The 8078-nt window shown below is 38.3% G+C and overlaps 1 pseudogene; it reads right to left on the minus strand.

Moving 5' to 3' along the window:
- Positions 1 to 2628: 2628 nt before the first annotated feature.
- LOC148999234 (putative invertase inhibitor pseudogene) lies at positions 2629 to 3228 on the minus strand (annotated as a pseudogene).
- Positions 3229 to 8078: the final 4850 nt, after the last annotated feature.

The raw sequence follows: 8078 nt of genomic DNA on the forward strand, positions 1-8078 counted from the left end.
CATAGACGGCGCCAAATTTTTCTCCAAAATTTGCCAACTCCGGTTTAGCCAAAAATTCTCACGAACCAAGGATCCGTGGATAAGAAAAAGTGAAAGTGGGTCGTCTTTGTGGATGACAAGCCACTTCCGATGGTAAAATCAGATTCTAGATAACACAAACGTGGAGAAGAATAATTGTCCAAAGAGTATGAATACTCTTGGGTAGTTGCAAAAGTAAATGCTCGAGTTACTTTGCTCATGAAACGAAGGATTGCTCTTATTGGGAAATAGGATGTCTTTTGGGGAAGATGAACCTCAACCATCGGATTCCACCAATTCGAATGAAGGGGCAGGATTTGGGATGGCACCAAACTTTTGGGAGAAGCTAAAGGTTTGATACATGTTCTCCCAAATCTGTTAGTGATTCTGATCAAAGTAGGCTTCAGATGTGACGTGTCCCCTTCTGAACTCCAAACAAGCCGTATGGAAGCAATACTCAAAGGGATATAGGCAAGCTAGCGCATCCCTTGATAAGCACAGAGCATTTAATGTATAGGTATGGAGCATAATTAAATGCTGAATTTAATGCTCTAACACTCGTTCAAACCTACAAGGACTGTCTCTTATCAACTCCCCACTCTTGCCAAGAAATAATAAGCGAGAAGCTCACTAGACACTTACATCGGTGTGTTGAACCTTCCATATGGCAATCAATGAGGGTAGTACTCTAGACGTAGTCTTCCTCCAAAAAGTAGCAAAATAGTTCTTTCATTTGAACTAGAACTGGTTGTCCCAAGCCGAATGGTGCATACTAGTTCATTGGTTTAAGTAAAGATTACCATAACAACTTCAAATCTAACCATCTCGAAATTACAAAATCCAATTGAAGCACCCACTCCATTGTTTTATTTTATTATTTTTATTATTTTTATATTTTTTGGTTAACCACCCACTGTTTTATTCACCCTTTAAAAACATCTTCCGTTATGCTTTAGATATAATTGATGTAACACTACGATAAATAATTTCTCTCATACATCTTTGAAACTTGACCATCTACCTTATCCCTCCACCAGTGAGGCCAATCATCCACTGCACTCACTTCTGTCCATTGTAAATCAAACCAATTCAAAATATTTTTCCAAGTCTGCACAACAAATTGACAATATATGAACAAGTGCAGCATAGACTCCTCTTGTAAGTGACATAAATTGGACCTGAATAGAAACTCAATCCTCGATTCTAGTTATGAAAGAATATCCAACCAAATACTTCTTGACGAGAAGATTTCCACAACCACTTGAACCATGTAACCTTGGGGTTCTTTGTGCAAATTTTCCATCAACCGAATGCTTTTAGTGACACACATCTGACCTTTATTCACCTCTCAAATTTATTTTCTCTATCCAACCAAATACCGCCTGACAAGGGCTTAAACTTGATTTCCACACCCACTTGAACCATGTCACCTTGGGGTTCTTAGTTCTAAGTCCTAACCACCTCCCAACAAGATCTCATTGTGAATTGTCTATCAACAGAATGCTTCCAGTGATACACATACGACCGTTCTTCACATCTCAAATTTATTTTCTTTATTTCTTCAAAAATACCTTAAAGCTCAACCGAATGCACTATCGGCAAAACCCATTCTATATATAATATATATATATATATATATATTTTTAATCAATTTGGCAACTTTTGTCAAGCTTGATACTGGTAGACAACTTGAATGTTGCACTAAATCCCAAATAGGAGCTGCCCCCACCCAGTGGTCTGTCCAAAACATAATCTCTTCTCCATTTCCCACTGCACACTTTTCTCCACTTAAATTCCAAACCTTCCTCAATCCTGGTAGAATTGTAGAAGAAACTTTTCTCAAGTTCAACAACCCATCTTTTTTCACCAACCGAGCTCTAAGGAACCACCTGAATTTGAATGTTGTGTGTTAAAATGGACGGTGGAGATCGAAAACTCGGCCGAGATGTGATCTCGATCGTCTGCAGCACAGTGTTGCGCATCACTGAAGCTCAACTGCACAAACCCTTCTAATGTCTAGTCCTTCTTTTGCTCACCCCAACCATACAACATTTTGCTACTCAAGTCAAAAAACACAAAGCACACCAGAGGCCACCAACGAAACGAAGGATTTGGAACTGGGACAGACCCAGTCCACCCATCTGCTTAAAAGTAGTCTTTCCATTCTATATTATTCCGCCATCAAGAAGAGTGCCCCAAGTACCCCGGAAACAAATCACCCAAATGGCGAGATGGAAATTGAGCAATTGAGATATTTAGAAATTCAGAAATCCTCTGTTTCCTTTGAGTTGATACCTTAACCAAAAAAATAATATTTTGCTCTTCTCCAAGTTAGACTGTTGCCCTGAATAAGGGCAGAAAATCTCTTAATTTTTTAAGTATCCAATTGAAGCATTCTGTTGTATGGGGAAAAAGATCGTACCATACTAAAATATAAAAATATCTTGTGCAAACAGCAAATGACTGAGCAGCTCCCTTGTGAGCAAAGAGAAATTGAAGTCCTTAACATTCCATTGGATATTTCAAAATGGAAAAAGTACTTCTATTAACTAATTATGTAAAATTAAAACAACCACACTGATGATACTAAATATTAAATCGGGATATTGTTTACACCAGGGAAGTTCCATCGAGGATGATGCCAATACGCAATGGAATTGCACATAACTGGAAGTAAGCAGCGTCCTCTACTGACAATGGTGATTTCAAACCAGGTTTCTCCTTGAAGCTTTCTTCACAAATTGTAGATGCATCCATCATCCAAGTCACATTGCCATTACTATTTTCGTAATTCTTGGATTTGAAGGCAGCAATTGCATCATCTGCAATTGAATCCACCACATCAGAGAAAAGTTGTTGACAAGTCTGTAACCGTACTTCAATATCTGAACCAAATCTTCCATCTTTCAAGAGCTCACCAATCAGTGAAACAATTTTTGTGGCGTTTTCTTTGCTTAAATTCAAGGAGATGAGCCCTAATTCTTGGAGATCTGCATTGTGGCTCTTGGGATCTTCTCCAAGAGTTGAAACACAGAAGTCATAATGGATAATGTCGTCACCTTGGGAAAGTTTCTGGCATGTTTCCGTCAGGATATCAGCATCAACAACAACGAAAAATAGAATGACAAGAAAGAAGAAACGCAGAGAACACTTCATCTTATTTGATGATCTCTGCAACTCTCTCTTCAACCAACGAATATCAAAATGCATTGGCCATTTTATAACTGATAAGAAGTAATTTGATTGCATCCATACTTATAAATATATCAAGGGTTGTGACTTAGGCCATTGCCCATGGTATATCTCATATTTCCATGTATGTGCATATATGTATGATTGTCTAGATGCATGATTAGGGTTCTATACATATTGCTACCCTTTCAACAAGGGTATTGAAGTCGAACTACCCGTGATAGTGGTAGTTGACTAGTGGGCGTCAAATAGATAGTTGTGAGCTGTGAGGATACACAATACTGCTGGCATATCATTTACGGTAGGGTTGCATATGGAAGCAGGCCCAGTAAATTGAATCTCTGTCAAGTTACATTTATTAACTGCTTTCCTTAAACATTCCATTTTTCAGAAAGGTCGTGGATTGCTAATATGCATGCATGTATCATTATTTATTTGATTTAATTTCCCATACTTAGTTAATTAAAAGAGAGTTAATTGATTATTTTTGTGTATCTTTAAGGAATAAGGTGATTTAAGGTGATTTTGGTATTAGAGATAATGTGGAGCAAAATTGGCAAGTATATTAGATATTGGAGGATTTTAAATCATGGGATTCAATCTTGTTGCCCAAGAAATCATGAATGCTAATATTCAACTTAATTTATGCAAGGAGAGCATGAATCTTAGCCAAATTAGAAACAAGTGGAGGTCAAGGGAACAAAATTGGTAATGAGATCTGAAAATCGGGTAAACAGACCCACCTTGAGTATTTTGCACATATCTCTCTTGTATGAACTCGGAATTCAGTGGTTCAAGATTCTATGAAAAGATAACAAAAATATCGACAATTTTCTGGTTTTGAATGTTTTTAGAATATGAACGAATAAAGGTCGAATTGATGGGTAAAAAAAGGAAGTCATTGTGTGCGGGATACAAAAAGGAGAAGCCCGCCACAGAGAAGAGGAGAAGATGGTAAACACGGATCTTGCCTCTCATCTCTCTCATTGCTCAAGAAGAAAACAACATCCCTCTCTGTTTCTAAATTTCATCTTGTTTTATGTACTTTGTTATAATGAGTAGCTAGTTCCTTTTCTTTGGGATGTAGATGAACCATGCTTATTTCATTAATTTGATTGTTCTATATCTTCTAGTTGATTGTGTTTGAGTTTGGCCAAAGATGTTCTATAGCTCAACAAACTAAGCGTGCCAATCTTCATGAAGGACGATAGTCTTGCGAAGATAGGGCATACCTAGGAAGACCATCTTTAATTTGCTTTGAAGTGTAGAGTTATATCGGTTAGTGAAAAGCATTGGGGATTCGAAATCCCAAAGATCTTCAAGTATTCATAGTTTAAGTTTTTGCATTAATTAATAAATTTAATTTAAATTTAGTTTTGTTGAATTTAATCTTAGTAATTTAGCCTTTTAATTCTCCATAGTTCAAACCCGTACTTTCTGCTAGCTAGATTAGTATAGGATTTTATTTTTGATTGGTTAGCGACACGATCAAATTTTGATGCCATTGCCGGGGAACCAAAGCACGGTTGCTAGGATTGATTTTTGTCAATTAGGCATAATTTTTAGAGTAATTTTAGTGTTTTTAATTTTCTTTTACTATTATTATTTAACTAATATCTTTTCTTTTGTTTTGTAGGTAACTGCAGGATTAGCGATTTGATAATTAGTTTAGGTTGTTTTCTTTTAAGACATTTTAATTTTAATATTTGCATTAGATTGGGTTGTTTAGGTTAATTTTTAAAAATCCTCACCCCTCCAATCCCAAATGTGTAATTTTGCTTCGGAAGATCACGTGGATTGCACTTTCAGGTCGTCCTAAACTTTTTCTTTTCCGATAGCTATTTTTCTTTTCTTTTCTTTGTTTGTTTGTTAGGTTTTACTGTTGCGTGCTCTATCGCAATTTTCAACATCGGGTACACTCTTTCCCCTATTTGCTTCTATTATATTCTTCTTTTCCTTTATATCTTGCATGCATTGAGGTCATTGCATAATTTAAGTGTGGGAGGGTGTCAACTCGTTGATAGTTGGTAGAGCATTGTCACAAAGATTAAAAGTGCCTAAAATTTTTTTTTTTTGGGCTATGGTAAGAATTATGCTTTAATTCCTTGCCTGGATACAAATGAGAGTTTAAGTGTCACATCCACCCAGCTGGTACCCTAACTGGCATACCCGAGTGTGTGATCCACAGTCCACAAGATCCAATAGTTAGAGAAATCAACCTCCCACATTCACAACAATATAATCAAGAACAAGACTAAATCAATGTTAACAATATTATTCAATGAATCAAGGTAAAGTAACGAGATATTCATCGAGTGCGGAAAAGATACCAATAGAATATAAATCAAAAGTAGAGGAGGCGGAACTCACCCACGAGACCAAGATAATGTAGTTCGAAAATCAAATGGGATTACAACGATTCTAAAGACAAGAAAGAAAGAATAATCTAAACTAGAGTCTTTCTACTTATAAAGGATGTCCCATAGACATAGACTCATCGATGATGCTCAAACGCTCCCACCCACGAGGGCAATCCCGGCAACCGAGAGACCACCGAGGGATCCTCACAATAATCTTCGTAGTCGCCAGCACTTGCGATGGTACGCTCTTCATCTTGCGCTCCTCATATTGCACTACAAGCCATCAAAACCGAGAATATTCTAACAAAGGATATGTACAAAAGGAGTGAGTTCAAAGAAACACAGCAAGGCAAGTTATTCCATAATAGCATAAATAACATAGTATCACAAACAAAGCAATAAGTGATATGATATGAGGCAACAATGCATGTATGAGTCTAACCATGTATCGGCTCTATAGGAGACATGCTTAAGTCATAGCACCATACTCTGGGTAGGTCTCATCACACAACGCCGGTGGAGTGGGCCCATCCATCTGGACAACCATGATTAGGGGTTAAGTCACCCTCTCTCACATCACCGTTGGCTAAGTATTGGCGCATGTCAAGGTAAAGCCTAGCCCAATGCAAGTCTCTACTAGTCATATCAACTCGATCCGGACACGCCACCTCCCCCCGGGATCCTCCCGATCCTCACACTAGAGTCGCGATCGACTCTCTCAAACACGGACTCACAACCCATAGGTCATCCACAATAGTAAACGGGAAGCTCTCATGCCTCTCACGGGTTGGTACCGGCGAACGCCCATGAGCCCAAGCATCCATATGCAACCACCCACAAATGGTCCCCACAAGTGATTCATGTCCCCCACGGATATAACTCACCGGCTGAGCACCCAGAATCCCCAGCTACCACGGGCGTCGGCCAATACCCCCGATTCGGGTCCGATATAACAGGGATAACCTAGCCAAACACCGCAGACAAGTCCTACGATGAAAACCAATAACCGGAAAGCGTCGAAGGGCAACATGGAAGTATCCATACTACTCCCAATGAGGTCCAAGGACAGAAATGTCAAAAGGACATCCCCAATCCCAAATCATACCTAAGCAATCACAATCATAATTCAGTCATATCATCCACGACAAATATCACATCATATGAAAGAGTATAGAAAGACAAGATTAAATAAATAAGGAAACATACATGAGTAAGTATTCATACATAATCAAGTACATAAAGTAAATAAGGAAATAAGATCCTAATGTACTGCAGCATTCATATCATAATAGAAACTAACATAACAGTAGCAAATCTAAGTAGTTCCCAAATTAGAAACTAAATCTATGCAAATCTATGTTAATATGGTAACAACTCCTTACCTTAAATAGATCCGAGAATATTCCGACGAACAAGAGGATGAATCCAAAGTTAGCAAATAATCCCTAAAATAGCATCACACAATCATAGGAAGTAGTCCTAAAAGAATAAGCATGATTCGAATAAAATCGAACGAAGAAAACAGATCTGCGTTGCGGGTTGATTGGCGGGTAGCAGGCGGCCGACCAGGCGACGCCCAAGGGCAAATCCGAAAATAAAAGGGAATCTGATCCGAAACCTATGCTACACAAACCGGAATGCGACGAAACTGGAGGGATTGTCTAACACAGAGTCTAAGCCTAGAAAGTATAATTTAGACATCAAACCACCATTAAAACATTACCCAATTAGAACCATAGTTCTATTTTGGTAAAAATCATAGTTCATTGGAAACATGCTATGAATGAAAGAGATGAACTAGAGATGATTAGATCTCATTCTAGTACAAGAACACAGAGATCGAGGTATGAATAATCATAGAGAAGCATCTATAATGCTAGAATGAATCAAAATAGGAAATATTATCATAGTTTAAGAAGAAATCATAAGAATCATGTTAAGAATGAATGAGATGATCATAGTACAAGAGAATGAAAAGAGATTGTAAAGATATGACTACAAGGTGCAGCACCATCATAATCTCGTCGGAGATGAGAGTGATCATAGAAAGAATAAATCATAACATAAAAGATAGATTACTAACCAATGAAGAACAAGAGAGAGAGTTGCAAGATGCAAGATAGGCCCTCACCGGAGGCTTGGAGATGGTTTCCCCGTCTCAGGGTATGGAGGCTAGGATACAAAACACGAAGCATGGGGAAAAGCAAGACTCAAAACGAAGACGCGGTTCAGCAACCGGGTCGATTGGCGGGTAGCAGAGCACTCACCCAAACACTCGACCAGGCCAAGAAAGCCAAAAATAGGGATTTGAGGGTCTCCACTACTCGGAATCAAACGAAACTAAACACATATCTATAACATACCTAGCATGGAAAAATGGCTTTAAATCAATCCCACCAAGCTAAGGTCATCAACTATTCTCATCAAGGGCGCTCTCCATATCCAACACGACCAAGATGGGGCATCATTTCATCTCCTAGGTTCGGAGTCGAACACTATATCATCTAC

This window comes from Hakea prostrata, unplaced genomic scaffold, assembly GCF_041222555.1.
Source record: "Hakea prostrata isolate BN-2017 unplaced genomic scaffold, UWA_Hpros_2 contig_22, whole genome shotgun sequence".
Lineage (NCBI taxonomy): Eukaryota > Viridiplantae > Streptophyta > Magnoliopsida > Proteales > Proteaceae > Hakea > Hakea prostrata.